At 43.4% G+C, this 20,469-nt stretch overlaps 1 pseudogene; it reads right to left on the bottom strand.

Annotated features, from left to right (window-relative positions):
- Positions 1–1,018: 1,018 nt before the first annotated feature.
- Positions 1,019–1,785, bottom strand: LOC101835028 (annotated as a pseudogene).
- Positions 1,786–20,469: the final 18,684 nt, after the last annotated feature.

Raw genomic sequence — 20,469 nt, 5'->3', positions numbered from 1 at the left:
ATACCAAAGTGTGTCTGTACCCTTAAATATACACACAATAATAAATTTAAAAGATAGTATATGACTGAAAATAGTGGCAAGAGTAGATTTTAAATATCTTCACTATAAATGAAGATAAATAGGTCAGCATGCAAGGAAATTGATGTTGTTTACTTGAGTTAGTTATCCTATGATATTTAAAAATATAACAGCATTCATATAACAAATACATATAATTATATATTTTGTCATTTAAGAAGTAAATCTTAAGAAACTACTTTTTGAAAGGCTAGAGAAATGGTTCAGAGGTTAAGAGCACTAGCTGCTCTTCCAGAGGTCCTGAGTTTAATTCCCAGCAACCACATGGTGGCTCACAGCCATATATAATGAGATCTGGGGCCATCTTCTGGCCTGCAGGCAGAACACTGTGTACGAATAAATAAAACTCAAAAAAAAAAAAAAAGAAAGAAAGAAAGAAAGAAAGAAAGTGCTTTTCTTATCCTATTTAGAATACTAATAGGGTTGGAGAGATGGCTCATCAGGGATGTGACACACGCATTTCCCACTCTCTATTCTTTTTTTTTTTGTGGGGGGGCCAGGTGTTTATTTCCCTTACATGTAAGATGGTTCACAAACACAGTACTAGGGCTTCGGCACTATGGGAGAGGGGAACATCCCAGGCCTTAGAACAAGAGGATGCTGGCCTTAGTGTTCGCTGAGAAGGAAGAGGAAGGTGACTTTACTCTCCTGCCCTTGCGAGGGCCTGAAGGGTCAGAGTCAGTTCCCCTCCTTCAGCTCCCCCAGCCAGGAAGCCATCGTGGTGAAATAGGTGACATTATTTCCTACACTGTAAGTGGTAAAGGGATTGGCCTGGTCCCAACCATTATAGGGAGGTGTAAAAGGTTTGGGAAGGTACAGTGTGGATTAGGACACAAGATGGGCCGGATGACATCAGAAGCATGTGACTGATGGGAGCAGTTCCTAAGCTCCTGGGCAACCTAGTCCTGGCCTAGCGGAGGGTAGGGGAGTTGGCTGATGCTTATTGTTTGGCATTGGTGATGTCCACAAACTCAGGGAAGCACCACCCACAAGAAAGCCGTCCACATCAGGTTGGCTTGCTAGCTCTTAGCAGGTTGCTCCAGTCACAGAACCTCCATAAATGATTCAGGTGCTTTGAGCCACCGCATCAGAGACATTGGATTGCAGCCATCCCCGCAGCTTCTCGTGTACTTCCTGGGCCTGTTGAGGTGTTGCAGTCTTGCCGGTACCAATGGCCCATACAGGTTCATAGTCCAGGACAACTTTGCTCCAGTCCTTCACATTATCTGCAATGACCTTGGTTTGCTCGAAAACAACCTTCTCGGTGATACCAGCTTCCCTTTCGTCTAACTTCTCCCCAATACAGGCGATCACCCCAAGACCCTCGGCTAGTGCATGGACCACTTTCTGTCCAATCAACTCATCCGACTTCCCGAAGACGTGCCTTCTCTTCGAGTGCCCCAGTACTACCCATTCGGCTCCTAAGTCTTTGATCATGCAAGGGCTGATCTCCCTAGTGAAGGGCCCATTGGTCACTTTGTAGCAGTTCTGCGCTGCCACAGCAATCTTGGGATCTAGCTTCTGCCTGGCAAAATCGATGTAGGCCGTGGGGGGCGCACAAACCACCTCGGTGTCTGCTGGCACCTTGGCCACGTTCAGGGTACAAACGAGTTCTCCCAGGCACTTCTTCCTCCCGTTCATCTTCCACTTGCCCCCAAAGAAGAACTTCCTGGAAGGCGCCATTGTGCTGCAACTGACTCGCTGAAGGTCAGTATGTCTATTCGTTTTTTATCTGTGTGTGTGTGCCTGAGTGCGTTTACGTGCACCACATGCAGAAGTCAGAGGGAGCTAGAGTTAGAATAGGCAACAGTGAATCACTGGATACAGGTGCTAGGATCTAAACCTAGGTCCTCTGGAAGAGCAGCAAGTGCTCTAAAAACACTGAGCATCTCTCCTCCAGCACCTCCCATTCTTGTGGACTGTTCGGTTCACACAAAGGTTTTTGCTGGATGAAACACAGAAACTTACTACAAGCTAAGATGGCCTTTGGGTTGTGATTGAATCCGGGGCTGGAGCATGAGTACTTTACTAAGTATACGCCCACTGTCCGCCTTCCCTGGGCTTCTTCTCTGGAGGGCTATATAACTTCTTCAACTGAGGAGGAGTAGCATCCATCAGCTCCAGACCACAACCAAAGCAGGCCTTCCAACAGCAGATGCCCCTCCTTCTACTCTCTTGAAACAAGTGGGGATGTGTGTAAACAACTAAGGAAATTTCTTGGAACCCAGCGCATGGCCATCTTGTCTCTCAACCCTTGGCTTCTGTGGTCTGTTCTAAATAAGCACAAACCCCGAATTCCTACCGCATGTGGCTCACACAATCAACTATCAGGTTTCCTAATTTCATATCCCCAGCCAGCTTCCATTTCTGAAACCCTGCTGCGTAGAAAGTTCAGGAGGTCTCATTACTTTGTGGGTAGTGAGAACAGCTACAGTGTTCTGGAATAGAGTCAAAAGCAAAAGAATCTTAGATGCCTCTGGTTTCAGTTCCCACTTTTTCAGGTGAAGGTTCCAACCTTGAACACGTTTAGTTTACCGACCTCTAAAAGGAGGCAGGTCATGTCTTTATCCTGTGGGTTTTGTCTACTGTGGCAGCACCTGCTAAGTGAGCAGTCTCTATGCTGGACGCCTAGGATTAGAAGGGTCTGCCCGCTGGTTCATAATTATGGAACCCTCATCATAGCAAGGAAGGGCAAAACGAGTTAGTGTGCTTAAATACATCTGTGAGTACTGGAAACAGTACCTGGTCTGCAGCAGGCATGTACAGGATGCTGGTCAACACAGCCAGCACCTCACAGGGCCAGGGTTAGAAGATGAGGCTTACTGAAGTTCATCACATACCGAGAGTTGGAGCTTGCTTTCCTGAGGGACTGCTTTTTCCTCTGACTATGAACTGATAAGGGAGGAAACGGAACCAAAGATTTTAATTTCAAAGTGGTAATACTTTGACACTTGGAAGTATTTTGGTAAGTTATGCAGTGTGAACCCTGAAGGACGATCATGAAAGCCTTGAGCTATTGCTTCCTCTCTGAAGGGGTTGGAGAGCATCCTAGAATGTCTGACATCCATGCTTCTCTTTAGCGGGAGGGGCCGGAGTGGCACTAATGCTCTGACCTTATTAGTTAAGGATCACCACCACTTGCTTTAGTTTTCTGTTGCTATGGCAAAATTCCAGAGATAATAGGCTTATAAGGAGGAGAATTCTATTGGTCCGCAGCTTTAGAGGTTTCAGAACATGGCCACTTGGACCATTGTTTTGGGACTGGCAGTAAAACATGGCAGGGAGCATGTGACAATCATTTACTTTATGATGCCAGGAAATGAGAGAGAGAGAGGGAGAGCCCAGGGTCTCAATGTGTCCTTTGAGGGTATTCAGGCCCCAGATGACTTAATCCTCCAACCAAGATCTCCTCCCTAATATCTCCACCTCTCCTAGTACCTTAAGGTTTTAGATACAAGATTGGAACCATAGCATCCTTTAAGAAAGACTTAATGACTCTGGTCCCAGTCCACGTTTTGGCTTTCAGTGTTCAGTGACCATTATCATGTTTAGTAAACTCCATATACATCTCAAGTCTGAACAGGGAAACGCACGGTCAGGAAGCATGCCATGACAAAACGAGTTGACAGTCTCCTTGGGTATAAACTAGGTGTCTGAATGCAGGATGATTCAGCTGATGGTACAAATCAGAGTTCTCAAGCTCACAGGAGGGCAAACAAGGTGAGAAGCACCGCTCTGACTAGACAGGACTTCTTTGTGGGTGGGCTCCATGCTATGCAAAGCCTCCTGATAGCTATCAGCCTCATAAAAAGAGCACTCTTCTTTCTTAGGATTCCAAAAAAAAATCCCTAAGCCAGTTTCATTGCCCTGGTTTAGTCATATGTCTATTCCCTAACTGCAAATCCATGGCCAGGCTGGCTTGGAGTTGTGATAAATTATGCTATTTGGCCAGACTGAATCATGGCGCTACCCTTAAATCTTGGAACACTGAGTTAGTTCCATGCAAATCATATAAACAAAATGAGAAAGAAGGCAGTAACAAGGAAAATCTGGGTACTGTTACCAAAAGAAAAGACTAAGGGTATTGGATAAGTGGAAGCTCTAGTGGGCCTGTCTAGTTCTACCATTGCGTACCCCAGAGCTATGGAGAAGGCACCTGATCTCTGGGACACAGCTTTCTCATCTATCAAATGAGAGATATGGGCTAATTAGAGCAGCGCATCTCACATTTTAGAGTATCTAAGGATTATCTGAATAGGTAGCTCATAAGATAATTTGCTGGGCCCCATTGCCAGGGATTCTGACTCAGTAGGTCTGGAATGATGCTAAGTATCCAGCTGATGCTGATGATGCTGACCTGGGGACCACACTGACCTAGATGCTGTCTCAGTTTCATGCTTTCAGCAATTACATCTCTTCATTTTGAGGCTTAACCCAGAGTTTCTCAGACTGGGAAAGACAATATAAGCCCATGACTGGCCGGAGACTGGCAGCTCTGACTTCCCAGCTTAGGATCCTTCATGGGGAGATATTGATTCAGACCCACCACTCCAGTGGCTACAGTAGTAACTGGCCTGGATAGAGTCAATGTAGCAAAGCCTCTGCATTCTCAATTCCAAAGTCCCCCGTTAGCAACTTCTATGCTCCTGATCCATATCAGCCCTTGTTCACATCCACTGAAGACTGACATCGACCAGGAGGCAGAGGGACACAGTCTGGTGTCAGACCAACCTGGCCTCTCACACTCATATTTACTCATCAAGATCACGTGATCTTTGTAGGTGATTTAACCACATTGGGACTGTGGCAAGGCAGAAAATCACGGTTACAAAATTGGATGTATACAGAATCTTGCTCGCAGTCGAGGTGAGGATCGATTGACATGAAGGAGGCATGAGTGGCTTAGTACAGGCCCTGGCTCATAGGAACTTAATCAGAACTAACTATACTCCATTGAGTTCCGGACCAGGATGCCCCTGAATAATCCATAACTGAGCCTCATTTAATAATATGTTTAAGTCCATGTTCAGTTATTAACAGCTTAACCAGGGGTGGCCCATCCCTCTAAAGCTTCTACAGTGTTTGTTGAGGGTGTCTAGGTGGAAGGCATTTTAGGATCAAACACCTTTGGAAAGTTCTGGATTAAAAACTTTGTTATGGGATTTCATAAAGTTTTTACTGTGATAATTTTCAATGAACACTTCCAGAAGGAACCTTTGGAATTTGATGGCTCCTAAACCCTTTGGGCCATGGAAATCTTTTTATATGCGTTTTGTTAACATTTACTGGTGCTGCGGCATGCTGGGAAACTGCTCAGGAGCTCACCTCCTCCCCCGAGGCTCAGAATGGTGGTGTTCACGGAGAAGCCCCACAGGGTTGGTGAACCAATGCTAAGAAGGTTAGAAAATGCTCTCATCATAAGCAGGTTGTTCAGGATAGAATGGTTGGCTCGGAAAGCCGCCAAGACAGAGGAGAGCTGAGGAGACAGGTTACATTTTGACAACAACTTAGTGCATCATTATTTTTTGTAGCTAAAGGACCAGCCAGTTAATCTTCTCTTTCCTTTCTCTGTGTTTAAAGATAGGTTTAGGAACTGGACAAACCATGTGTGAGCATCCTGATTGCACATGGGAGGAGAGGGGGAGGTTCCAGTGTAGAGGGAAGTGAATGGGAACAGGTTCCTCTTTGTGAAGAGTAGGGAGGGGACAACGGTACCATAAACAGGACTAGGTTAAGGCATGGCCACCATTTCTGAATCTGCCATAGGCATGCACAACCCTACCAGGAGGCAGTTAGCTCTTTAAAAAGTTACCAGAGTGTTCTAGGTAAAGAACCATCTCAAGTATGGTGAAGATGATATCATATTTGTTTATATTATAAACATGCGGTTCTGATGACTGGAAAGGAAATGGCTGTGCTTTTCAGAACAGTGCCAGACAAAAGGGGATCTCTGAAAGGTGAAATGTGGGGTCTCTTGGGCCACTTGCCCTTGTCTGATGTCTTTGGGCTTGGTGAAATGGCAAGGTCAGCATATTTTTCTTAGATTTTACATAACTTGTTGAATTCTTTCAAGAACATGAAATCAAGCAAACGGCTGTCCCAATGCCATGGCCAGCTTCACACCGTGCTTTCTTGCCCAGTTAAGAGCTGTTGAACTTTGAAGGAAGCCTTGAGCGGAGCAAACTGGTTGTGCAGAGTGAAGTCCTCACCATTAGAGTAAAGCCATTGCTCTCAGGCTGGCAGCAAGCTGAGCCGCCATCCCCCCAGGCTCCACTTCTGACCAGCTGGCCTATGTCACGTCTTCATTAGCAAGAGACTTGAAAGCTTCAGCCCAGATGGACACGAGACTGGGGGACCAGCCACATCTATTTGCAGAAGTGCGTTACTTGCAGTTTTATGAGGGCAACACACACGAAGGTGACTAGGATGTGGCTTTTTAATTGCCTGGAGAGGAAAACATTTTTTTTCAAGGCTGGCAGGCTTCAGGGAGAGCCTGCCAAGGGAGCTTCCTCCAGCTTACGTCTTTTATCCCAAGGCTAAGGTGGCTTACGTGGCTCTTTATTAAGCCATATTCTCAGCCAAACCCTTCCCTGGGTCTGACTTTTCTTTCTCGGGTTCCCGGAGGTATTGGCAAGCCTGTGGCTTCAGGACCCCAGTGGGCAGTGACCAGCGAAATTTCCTCCCTTCTGCAGTGGAGCTGGCTATTGGGAATGGGATCTGCTCAGTGGACCATGCTAAACAGATGGGGAAGCCTCCAGCACCCTCAGGCCCACATGCTCTGGCAGCGGGTTCAGTTTAAACACTTGCTTTTAGTTTCCATGTGTTGCTAAATGAGAGTCCTAAAAGGTGCTGCCCGGGGGCTTGTGAGAGCCGAGAGCAGTGAGGGCAGGAGAGCAGAGAAACTCGGGGATCACAGGGAAGGGCCAGCCTTGCTCCCCACGGGACATCAGTGGGACTTCATGGGAGACAAAGCCAAGGGGAAATGAGTACTGGTCATTTCAAAGGAGGTTTATCATGTAGCCGGTAACTGATGACAGAGACATTAGGACTGACTCTGTCGAGTCCAGAGCCTGACTCACTTGTCTCCTGCGCCTCTCTGTCAATTCTTCTTTCTGACAGTCAGCTTGTAATTTAAATCAGGAATCTTGGAACTCGCAGGCAGGGGACATTATGGAGCCCCTAAGAACCTGCTGTGGAAGCCACCAGCACTCCAGGGCTGATCAAATGGTGTCAGTGCACAGATGTGCGGAGTCCCGCTGTGACCACACTGAGATCACGAGGCAGCTGTGTGATCAGATGTCACCTCATGAGGAGGTGATGGTGATTCAAACCCAACAGAGAAACACACGGTTCTAAGCCACACCACCTTTCCCCACTAAGCACAGTTCCCAGGAGGCCTGAACCCTGCTTTCCATCCTCCTATCTGGACAGGCCATCACTTCTCTTTTGGGAGACAGGACTCCACATGTAGAGAAAACCACCAGGAAGGCTTGTTGGCAGGGGAGCTGCAAGTGATCTCATGAGGGCAAAATGAGTGTCTCATCCCTTTTGGGGCTCTGTGTTAAAGTGCAGAAATGGAACAAAGGTGACTAATAAGTACTCATTGATGGCCCTGAGCCACCACTTACTTCATCTGTGCAGTAACTTTGCCTTTCCAAAGCAGCTTTGCACATTTATTCTTCCTGAAGCCATTGGTACAGCAATTCTGAAAATGGAGGTACAGCTAAAGAATGGATGAATTAGGCGACTTGCCCAAAGGGACAGGACGAGTGCAGGAGTGGCAGAGGAGCTAGTGGCTGGGTGGAGGGGACACTTAAGGTTTTGAAGGATAATAGTGAGAACTTCCAGGGCTTAACTTTGCCACTCTTCATTCAATTAAAAAGCTTCATGTTTGTATTTATACACCTTAGAAAATATCAGTTTTTTCCAGTTGTAAAGCAAAAGTGTGAACATGTAACGATAAAGACCAGTGTACATTATAGATCAGTGAATGCCTTCCTCAATGTTAAAATTCAAGACAAACCTTTTATAAACTGGGGAGAAATAATAGAGTAATTGGACTCCACCAAAAGGTACAAAAATATATAAAGAAAACCATACACAATATGAATTTGTTGATAACAGAAAATAGAAATAATGAATGTATAAGAATTGTGAATTATTTACCTTGGAAGCATTTTCCCCACCTAGTAAATGAAACATGCCACTTCTCAGAACTGATGCTCTGTTCACTTAACTTTATTCCTTAATCATCCTTTGATTATCTCTACACTCCATTAACAGCATGCCCCAGTGGATCAGTGGCTACACTGCATAATTTTGTGTCTGCCTTGTTAAAGGCTCACGGTCTCATTTTTCTTGCTTCCAAGTATTAGCATTGTCTCATTGCAAATGGTACCGTTAGTACTTCCATCACTGTAACTGTGAGAGACTCTTGTTGCTATGACACAGTAACTGTTATAACTGTTTAAAGAAGGTAGGACTTATTTTGGCTAACAGTTCAAAGGTTTCACCCCAATTTAGTGGAGAGATATGGTAGAGTATAACAGCTCCTCTCATGGTACTCAAGAAGCAGAGAGAAAGAAAGCCTGTGATGGATTTCTTCTTTCTTTCCAGAGTAGATCCTCCATGGAAACCCAGAAATTCACCTTACTAATGTTTTGTGTGCTTCTTAATATAACCCCATTGACAAGTTTTTCTAGCTTGAGCCCATCCCTTTTAGACCTGATACCCAAACATTCCACCCTTGGTTCTCTAAAGGCTCATGTCCATTTCATAGTGCAAAATGTGTTACGCTCATTTTCAAGAGTCTCCATAGTCTCAACAGCTCCAACATTGTTCAAAAGTCCAAGTTTAAAGTCTCCTCTAAGACTCATGTTAAATTCTTACCCGTGAGCCCTTGTAAAAACCAAAGGGGAGTTAGATAATTAAATCATACAATGGCATTCCCATCTCAAAAGAGAAAAAGTAGGAAAAGAAGAAACAACAGGCCAAAGTAATACTGAAAGCCTGCAGGCCAAATGCTAAATCCTGTGGGATCATGCCTGGCATCCTGGATATATGGTGATGAGCTCCAAATAACTTGGGGAAAAAAACTGCCTATGGATTTTGCCAGTTGTAGCTATACAGTCTCTCACTTGGATGGGCTCCACCAACTCCAGGCATACTAGCCTTCTTCATCAGATGTTCAACATTCCTGATATCAATGATATCCTAGGGCCACTGCAGTTTAGATTTCTTCCTCAAGTTCCATGTATCTCCTTCTCAGGAGCTGCCTATGGAGCTGCTAAACACTGTCTGGTCTTCTATGCTCTCCTTTAAAACTTGGGTAGATGCTTTTATAATAACCCTATCATTATTACATTCTGCATGTCTGCAAAATCAGCAATGCACAGATAACATCAAGATCTGCAGCCAGCTTGAACAGTAGCTGGGTCCCCTTTAGATCCATGGCTGTAGTGGCTTCTAGGTATGGCTAAACTCAGAAAAACACTTAACTATGACATCCTTGGTCTGCCAGTGTACCTCAGAGGTCTGTTAGCAAATCAAGATCTTCCAAATGAGTCAAAATCTTTATACCCTTAAACCTACAATGAGATGGATGCAAGATTTCATGGTTACATCTTTGCTATTGCCCCAGTGAAAAGTATTTTGTTTTCTTTTAATGTCCCTGGCCTCCTCAGTGGTCATGCTTTCCCCAGCCCCAGCTGCACATACACTTCTTTTTAGGACAAAGTGAAAACAGAATAACTTTTCTGCTCTTCTCTTAATTCTTAGTTTTCTTTGTAAACATGTCTAAAGGTGTCTAGCGACCACCGTGCTATAGCCTGAGTACCAGGTGGTCTTGGATTTTATTTCATAATATTAATTGATCCACTTTCTTTAAATTCAGCTTCAAAGTCTCCGAGCATAGACAAAATGAGGACAAACTCTTTGTCACAACAGAACACAAATGGGCTGTGGTTTAATTCTTGGTTGTGGCCTTGGCCCTATCTGGAACCTCACAACTACAGTCTTTATTGGCGATGTTATCCCCAGCATTCTGGTCTCCTGAGCTCTCAATAGAATCATACATTAGACTCCTCCTGGAGTCTTCTTAGCTTTCTCTAGCACACATTTCCAAACTTTTCTTGACTCTTCCCACAAACCAGTTCCCTAGTATTCTGATCTCTACTGCCACGTAGTCACAGCAATGGCCCCACTCACTGCTACCAAATTTCCAAGTTAGATTTCTTAGCACAGTGGGAAAATAACTGACAAACGAAATCGTTGGGAAGAGGACTGATTTTTGGCTCCTGGTGGAGCAGAGCGCCTCATTCCACAGAGGTCAGGAGGCAGAAAGAGCATGCCTGATTTCTCTTTTTCCCTGTCTCATTCCTCTCTGGCAACAGCTTTATAGACCAGATGCACATTAACCTCCTACCTGTTTCTCAATTAATCAGAATGAAAATCAAAATTAACCCCACAATGAATAATTCTCAAAAATCTGTTTCTTATTCCCTCGGTTATATAACCTCATTATGGCTAGTATTGTCCCCCACGGTGGTATAAATAGGTTGAAGGCAGGAGAAGAGTAACAAAAACTTAATGCTTTATATATGCATATATAAAGCATAGATCTACACACTGGTCACAACTACAGATACAGTGGTCCCTTGGTATGTGTAGAAAATTGGCTGAAGGACCCCTTAATAATACCAAATTAGAAGGCACTCGAGTCCCTCCCATGAAGTGGCACAGTATTTACAATGAACCTATATACATCCTCATATATATTTCAAATCATCCTATTACTTATGGTACCTAATACATTGTAAATGGAATGATTCTTATAATGTCTTTTTTAGGGAGTAATGACAAGAAGAACCTATACATGTCTGATGCAAACTCATTTTTCTCCTATATTTCTAATTTCTTGTTATATTAGACATATTAGATCTTGAGGGCTGACTGTGCAGAATATTCACTGTATTAAAATTTCATGTGGGGTAAGACTATGCAGTAAAAATATATTTAAAGGGGCTGGGAGAAATAATGGTGGGGCATTAATAAAGCCAGGTTTAAGAAACATTGCCAGATACCTATGCTTGTCAACGAAGTTCTGCAGTTGTTTAGGTACCAGAATACCAACCTCAGAACTCAGAAAATTGGGTGATCCCATGGTACCTGCCTTTAGTATAAACAAAATAAAAATGTGCTGAAGGGTAAATAGTAAAATGTTATACCTTTATCCCAACTTCAAGATACCTGGTCCAGAGAGAGAGAGAGGAGGGGAAAAGGGGGGAGGGAGAGGGATGAAGATTTTAGATAGATAGATAGATAGATAGATAGATAGACAGACAGACAGATAGACAGATAGATGTTAGATTAATTGATCCCACTTATGAATGTGAGAATTCAGCCCAGGTCCTAGACTTTAAACCCAGTACCCAGTACTCAGTACCCAGTATCGTAAAAAGTAGTATTGACCAAAGCTTTATCCTACAGCTAACCTATAGACTGAGCCACTGCAAGCACATTTGGCCATGTGCAAAGAGATAGCTGCCTCCCATTCCTTCAGCCTCAGGATGCAAGACTTTAACTCCTGGGGAGCGGGGTACATAAGCTAGCACAGGCTTTTGTCTCAGAGTTCAAGGTTATACTCACTATAGTGAGACCAAGCACATAGTAGTAACTAAAGGGCTCATTTGTAGACAGAGCTTCTAGACCATCTCTGGCATCAGTGGAGACATGTATGTGTGTGGGACTTACCCAGATTTCCATGCTGGACTTCCCAGGACTCTGAAGGCAAAGAGACTCAGTTGTCATTCAGTTTATTGTTGGCCTTGGTGGCCCATAGGTTCTCTCTACTGTCCATCCTCTGAACCCTGGCAGTGTCAGGACAGACTCACGTTTGAGTATGCCTCATGCCTCAGTGAGAGACTCATGTTTGAGTATGTATCATTGAGGACTGCACTGTCAGACTTGGTGCACTCCTGAGATGGTGCAGATCTTTGCAGCTGAGAAATACAGACATGACCAAGTTTAAAATCAGCCCAGGTGATTAACCTGGGAAAGTTAATCTCTGGCCCATCCCCTGTGGGTGGGGCCTCTGGAGTAATTCTAATGCCAGGGCCCCAGACTATCACACTTCTCTTCCAGCCACCATTACAGATGACCCATCTCAATGGCCTTGGACCCTATGGTCCACCCAAGCAGCAAACAGCTCACTGAGGTGTGGACTTTGGTTCTATTGTTTTTATTGTGCTGATCTTTGTGGGCTGTGGGATCAGAGCTTTATGACCTTGCTGAGCAGAGATATGGCATAGAAGATAAAGGTGGTCTCTTTTTGGTGACCACCCAGAGCTAGACAAAACCCCTACTTGTCTGACCACCAGTCAGTGATTATTGATGAGCTATCTGAGATTGTCCTGGATCAGGTAGAGGGCTTGTGGGGACATGCTACCTTCCTTAGATATTGCCCCTGCTTCCCAACAATTTACTAACAGACTATTTGGGACAACCTTGGGTTTGGATTGTCCTTTAGTACAGAGGGAATGACAGCATACTCCTGGCAAATCTGGACCTGGGCACCACCTAGTGCTGATCTAGTGGAAGTGACAATAGGCTCAGAGAAAATGAAGAGGCTACTTAGAGTGGCTTTGACGGTCCCTGTCTGGAATCTCAGCACTTGGGAGGATGAGGCAAGAGGCCGGTGTGTTCAAGTCAGCCCGAGTTATACAGTGGGTTCCCATCCAGTCTTAGCAACAAAGTTAGACTCTGCCTCAAACAGCACAGAAAGCCAGTTTAAGAAGAATGGAATGTGCTGGGACTTTGTGTCACTGTGAGAAACATGAAACAAAAGTCAGCTGGAAGCAATTTAAGACGTTAAAGACTTATTTTAGCTCACAACTTCAGAGATTTCAGCCAGGTATGATAAGAGCATAGAATAGAATGTTTAAGGCAGCCAGCAAGCTTGAGGGAGGATAGTATGGGGACCAGATCTAACCTTCAAAGGAATTTCCCAACGGCCCACTCTTCCACCTGGGCTCTCTCCTAAAGTTCCTAGTGCCTCTCCTAACAGCACCATCAACTGAGGACCGATAATTCAACATTTCATATTTAGGCCATGACACAGGAATGAATAGGGCTCCTTCAGTGCCCAGGCGATATCTCACACTGACAAACATCCAGAGCTTTCAGAAGGCATGAATGTATCTAGTACTCAAAGTGTCAGCAGCTGACCAGGCAGCCCTCCGCATGGGAGCACTAGCAGAGAATTTAAAACAGCTATTTGAAGAGACTCGGTGAGTTGGGGTGGTACCCCAGAACAGACACCTAACAAAGAGATGGAGGCAATTAATAAGAAATCAAACACAGTCTTGGACTGAAAGTAGCATGTGGTGAAATTAAAAATGCAACAGAAGGCAGCAGTGGCAGCACAGATCAAACAGCAGCAAGAATTAGTGAGTTTGAAGACAGGCTATTTGAAAATACACAGTCGCAGAAGAAGAAACGAAATAAGGGCGGATGAGAAAGCTTATGGGAGCCTTGAGGCAACATCAAAAACAAGTGTTTGGGCTATTGGAATGCAAGGAGGACTTCATGATTGCAAAGGGGGTTGAAAGTTCATTGGGAGGGATGGTAATAGAACATTTTGAACACCTTGAAAGGGATTTCAACACACACACATACACACACACACACACACACTCACTCAGCCACACATATGCATATACATGTAAATGGACAGAAACCACTGATAAATTTATCACAGGCCCATGACACCTTAAAATCAAACTCTGAAAGGCAGATGTGTGCAAAGCAAGGCAGAATATCAGCTGTGTAGCACTATTTCCAGTTGGTATTAATGATAAAAACCCAGAGACAGATACTGGGGCTAAAGCTAAAAATCAGAGAAGCATCAAGGCTCCCTTCTTTTTTTTAAATCATTTGGTTTTATTTTATGTACATTGGTGTTTTGCCTGCATGTACGTCTGTGTGAGGGTGTCAGATCTTGGAGTTACAGACAGTTGTGAGCTGCATGTGGGTGCTGAGAATTGAACCCAGGTCCTCTAGAAGACCAGCCCAGTCCTTTTCACTGCTGAACCATCTCTCCAGTCCCACATGCTCCCTTCTTAGATGAAAGATTTTTCAAATAAGATCTCATTTTTGTTCCCTGGAGCCTTCACTGGGTAGACTCTTCCCTCAAGGCACCTTCCCTAGTGCTTAATGGTTCCTGCAACAATTACAGCCACTTTGCCTGCATTTACTTGTCTGCCCTTTAAAATGCATTCATGACTTTTCCTGAACAAACTAGAGATTTTCCATATCTTGCTTCCCTACTCTGTATTCTCAACTCTCAGTAGAACATGGCTAAACATAGTGAGCAGCAACCACATGGCAACCTTAATAGTGTTCTATCTTGAAATCATCACTTTGAGTTTAGTCTTAAAATTTCATGACATAGGCATAGACAGTTTATTTGCCTGAATATAGCATGAATGGCCCTTGCCCAGTTCCATAGGATCCTTGTTCCTCTCTGAATCCTTATCAGCAGTCTTCATTGCCTGTACTTTGTGTGGTACCCTGCTCTTTGGGACTCCACCAGAATGGCCAACAAGGTCTGCATACAGCATCCTCTGACGCTGTCCATCCTGAAGTTCCTCCAACAGATCACATCCTCAGGTCTACAAACCTCAGCATGGTTACAACTGTTCTGTATTAGTCACTTCATACATTGTTGTGACCAACTACCAAGTAGAAACAAGTTATGGTAGGAATGGTTTATTTTATATTCTTTTTTGGGGTGGGGTGAATGCCATGGTGCTCATGTGAAGGACAGGGCGATTTGTAGGAGTCAGTTTTCACCTTCTACCATGTGGGTCTGAGGGTTGAAGTTGGGTCATCAGGCTTAGCAGCAAGTACTTTCCCCATGGAACCATCTTACTGGCCCTGTTCGTTTCTATTCATAATCTAATGATCGTAAGCTTCTGTATTTAAGTTTTTGGCTATATTCAAAGGTTTTTCTTGGATTTGAAGGAAATCTGGCTGTGACATCTGTCACCTAATTGATTGCCAGGGTTGATTCAACTGATGTGGATGGCTAGGAGGGCGTGTCCTCTTCCTCCTTCCCAAAGCTGTGTGCTCCATCAGTTGAAGAAGATAAACGTCCCCTATAGAAGAGGGCATGCCTTTGGTAAAGGGTATATTAGAGTAGTATCTGCACACCTTGCTAGAAATTTCAAGCAAGCTCTCAGAGTGTGCGGCTTATGTAACCCTCATGATAACCACAAAGCAATGTATATAGTATGCAAACAAATGTCAAAGAGCAAGGAACCAAAACACACTACTAAAGCAATTTAGTTAAATGCCAAGGAAGATTGTGCAGGGGGGAGGGAGGGATAGAGGAGGAAGGAGGGCAAAAGAGGGCGAGAGGGAGAAACGGGGAGTGAAAGAAAGGGATAGAGACGGCTCTAAGACATTTACTATTAATAATCACTTTGAATGTAAAATAACTAAATTTGCCAATTAAAAGACAGTTACAGAGTGGATAAAAAAGATCCAACCATGAGTTGCTTACAAGAAACTCAGTTTACCTCTGAGGGCATACATAGTCTGAAAGGAAGTGATGAAGCAAGACATTCCTTGCAGACAGAATTTAAAAAGAAGCAGAACAGTCAAGTTAATTTAAGATAAAATAGTCCATAAAACCAAAGACATAAAAAGACGTAAGTACAGTATTCAATGGCAAAGACATCAATTCAGTAGGAACTGAATTCTAAATTCATCTGCACCAAATGTTGTAGTACCCAAATACATACAGCAAGTATTACTAGACTGGATATATTTGAATAACATTTGAAGACTTTAACAAGCCACTTTCATCAGTGTGTAGTACAGATCATCCAGGCAGAATAACAGCAGAGAAACACTAGAATTAAAGTTCACCATGGAATAAAAAGAACTAACACATCTAGGGAACACTGGAAAAAAAAAACCAAATTTTTCAACAGTGTGAGAAAAATTGTGTGTCAATATGCAAAAACTGACAGTAGATTCCTATCTGTCACCAGTTACAATGACAAACTCAATATGCAACAAGATTTACATATAAGTCCTGAAACTATGAAACCATTAAAAGAAAATGTGAAGGAAATTTTTTTGGGCACTGGGATGGGTGAAAATTCTTTGGAAAGGCCTTAAAAATATAGCAAGGGCAAAATAGACAACTAAGATTACAAGAAACTGAAAACCCTTTGCCCCAAATAGGAAATACTCACTATAGTGAGGACAGCTTAAAGGATGGGAGCAAAGATTTGCCAGCTGTGTAACTGACAAGGGGTCTATATCCAAAGTATACACTCAACATTCCCCCAATAATTAGCTCCATTAAAATATGCAGTAAATTTAAACAGACACTTATCAAAAGAAGATACACAAATAGCCAACAGGTATATGAAAAAACCCACACAATATCACTAGTCATCAGGAAAATGCAAAAATACTGAGAGTGGAAATAGAAATCGTGCTGTCATGATGGAAAATGATTTGGAAGAAGCTCTTTGAAAAATTAAAAATAGAACAAATATTGATTGTGGGCATGTGTCACCCAAGTGAGATCACGATGCTGAAGAAATCAGCATCTCTATGTTGATCGTATCACTGTTCACAATATCCAAGACAGGGAAGCAACCTGTGTACCTGGGCTTTCTTTGGACCACCAGCTCCCAGATAATGACACAGAGATTTATAATTAAGTGTGAAAGCTTGACCTTAGCTTAGGCTTGTTCCCAACCAGCTCTTATAACTTAAATTAGTCCATTTATGTTAATCTACGTTCTGCCATGTGACTTGGTACCTCTTCTCAGTACTGTACATCTGATTCTCTCTATGTGTCACTGGTAAATCCCTCCTGCCAGATTCTTCCCCCAAGTCCTTCTCTCTCTTCTCTTATTGGCTGTTCAGCTCTCTGTTAACCAATCAGAAGGCACCTTGGCAGAGACACATCTTCATAGTGCACAAAAAGATTATCCCATAACATAGGTGTCTATGAAGTGATGAATTGTAGGTTTTTAGCCCAACCACAGAAGGCTGAGCTGGGTCTGAGAAAGGGTAAGTGCACTGCTCGCCTGTTCCCCAGCCTTCCAGAATCCCGGAGCCAATCAGATGCAGCAGGGAGTCTAGTCAAGCAGGAACTTGTTTATTGTCCCACAGCAAGCATCTTTTAAAGCAAAAAATCCACAGAGCGGGAAACAGCTAGTCAATGGTTTTAAAGTTCAGCCTATCACACGCCTAGGTGCCCTATGCTTTACCTAGTGAACACGAGCTGTTCATGCAGTGACCTCATCTGGTTTGATCTAGGCCTGCCTGCCTGCCTCCCTGCCTACTACCTTGCTTCCCTCCATGATGTTCATGGACTCACCCTATAAAACTGTAAGCAAGCTCCCAATTACATTCATTCTTTTGTAAGTTGCCTTGGTCATTGTGTCTCTTTACAGCAATAGAATAATAACTAGATAGACGCCACCTCAATTAAATCACTTTGGAAAAATAGTTTGGTGTGTCTGGCAAAGGTGAAGTTACCTAAATTTCATGCTCTGTAGTGTATTCCAAGAGACTTCTTCAGAAATGCACTTCTGTGAGTCAGGGAGACCACTTGCTACAATCCCAACAGAAACAGTGCAGATGCTCATGGGGCAGCACAAACAAGAACCTGTGACACAGTAAAAAGTTGGCTACAGTCCAGCAATGAGATTGGTATTCTTCAAATAAAACATGGATGACTTTCATAATACACTGATAAATAAAAAGATTTTACATCTAAAATGGCTGAGAGGCACTTGAGAAAGTGCTCAACATCCTTAGCCATCCGGGAAATGCAAATCAAAACAACTCTCAGATACCATCTCACTCCTGTCAGAATGGCTAAAATCAAAAACACCAATGACAATTTATGCTGGAGAGGATGTGGTGAAAGGGGGACACTCCTCCATTGCTGGTGGGAGTGCCAACTGGTTCAGCCACTTTGGAAATCAGTATGGAGATTCCTCAGAAAAATGGGAATAAACCTACCACAAGACCCAGCAACTCCACTCTTAGGCATATATCCAAAAGATGCCCATTCATACAACAAAGATGTCTGTTCCACTATGTTCATAGCAGCTTTATTTGTAATTGCCAGAACTTGGAAGCAACCTAGATGTCCCTCACCTGAAGAGTGGATAGAGAAAATGTGGTACATCTACACAATGGAGTACTATTCAGCAGAAAAAAATAATGGAATCATGAGATTCGCAGGCAAATGGTAGCACTAGAAGAAACCATCCTGAGTGAGGTAACCCAGTCACAAAAAGAGAAACATGGCATGTACTCTCTCATATATGGATTTTAGACATAGATCTGGGGAGTGCCAGCCTTCAATCCTATGGCCAGAGAGTCTGGGAAACAGAAACTTTATTTAGTGGCTGATCGAAGAAGAGGCAGACTCCCTTGGTTAAGTACTGAGCTGAACTCAAGAAAGCCAGTAACAGAGAGGGAGGACTGATGATCAAAGGGATTAAGACTGGGCTGGTTTAACCCCCAGAAACAGCTGACCAGACAAAGGTTAACTCTTGAATCCCAGGCATCAGCCTGGGAAGCCAGCATGGGACTGATCAAGACCCCCTGAATCTGGGTGTCAGTGAGGAGGCCTAGGTAATCTATTGAGCCTTGGGCAGCAGATCAGTACCCATCCCAAGTATACACACGGACTTTGGACTCCCATAGAACAATGTGAGGTGCACTCTCACCCTGAACTCTTGGGGAAGGGTCTAGGCCCTGCCCTATATGAAATGACAGACTGTGCACACCCCCATGGAGGGCCTCACCCTCCCTGGGGAAATGAGGGGATAACGGGGGGGGGCTCGGGAGGAAGGGAGGGAATGGGAGAGGGACCTGGAACTGACTTGTGAAGCAACCTTGTTTCTTATCCAAATTTAAACTGGAAAATAAAATTAAAAAAAAAGATTTTACAAAAAGACTTTTCATATAAATATTTTTAAAACAGACAAAACTAACAATAACCTATAGGGGTGAATTCCTAGATGATAGACCAATAGAGGAAAGTCAGGAAGCAATTAACCACCAATGTCAAGAGAACAGTTAGAAGAGATTAATGATGTTGCTATCATTAAGAATGGGCACCCAGTGGGTAAGGAGAATGCCTATCCATCCTGATAATATTGAAGGAGGACTTTGTGTCTATCAAAAACAATCTTGAGACTGAAATTCACTTACCTTTGGACCAATTTGTAAAACCATCTCCCATTTCCCTAAGCTGACCAGAGACACAGATCATGCCCAATCTCTTCTGTAAACTTTTCATTGGAGAGGAGAGGAACCAGCAGGCAATGCCCCACATACAGATTAAGCACTGAGCACATTCTCAAGGCTGCTTGAGTTAGGTGTTTCTATTTAGAAATACTATTAATTTCCAAATAAGCATACTATTTTTGTTCTTTTATAGCTTGATTTTATCTCTGACCACAAGTTTCCCCACCTAGGTAGTAATCACACACACAGTGTAGAATTTATATAAAATACATTCCTATGGAATCTTCTGGATCACATTAAAATTTACAATAAAAAGTTTCCTAACATTTCATATTTTATGATTTGTATATTAATGTATTAGTGTAGTAAAACAACAAGCATTTATTTTTTTTGGTTTTGCATGCATAAATATTCTAGATTCTGGAAAAGAAAGAATATGATTGCCCTGGTATTATGCCTCATTGATCGTCTATTGGTCCTGACCCAACAGAACTTTATGGAATTGACAAAAGGCTGTTCTTCAAAGACTGGTGGAGGGAGCTGGAGATGAAGACTGAGGCTAGATATAACTCAGTTTGCTGGACAAAACCAGCAGAGGGAAGAGAAGATCTTAAGATCCAAGAAAATGTCCAAGGAAGAAACACAGTCGAACCCTTGCCCATTGTGACTCCAGGACTAGAAACACAATGTGAAAATGCCCAGCAGTAATATAGAGTTAAGACTCTGCCCACACTGTCCTTTTCAACCTAGCCTCCTACTCAAGTAATGCGCAATAACCTAAAAGTGTCACTCTGATCCCTTCTTCGTCCATAAAATCCGACTTCAACTTTCCATTGCTGTTTCTTCTCTGGTGCTGGTGAGCTCTGTGGCAATGAAAGAAACAGGGAAGAACAGAGATTTGGTGATGAAACAGAGGCCATGTTTGTCACTTACAGCTCAGCTTCGTCATGCTGCATATGGAAGGCAATATAGTCTCAAAGGAGACTAGAGAGATGGCTCCACTGTTAAGAGCATGCGCTGTTCTTGCAAAGGACAGGAGTTCACATCCCATGTAGGGCAGCTCAACACTAACTCCAGCTCCAGGGGATACAATGATTG

Source organism: Mesocricetus auratus, unplaced genomic scaffold (assembly GCF_017639785.1).
Source record: "Mesocricetus auratus isolate SY011 unplaced genomic scaffold, BCM_Maur_2.0 Super-Scaffold_4256, whole genome shotgun sequence".
NCBI lineage: Eukaryota > Metazoa > Chordata > Mammalia > Rodentia > Cricetidae > Mesocricetus > Mesocricetus auratus.
This window is presented reverse-complemented; position numbering and strand designations above follow the sequence as displayed.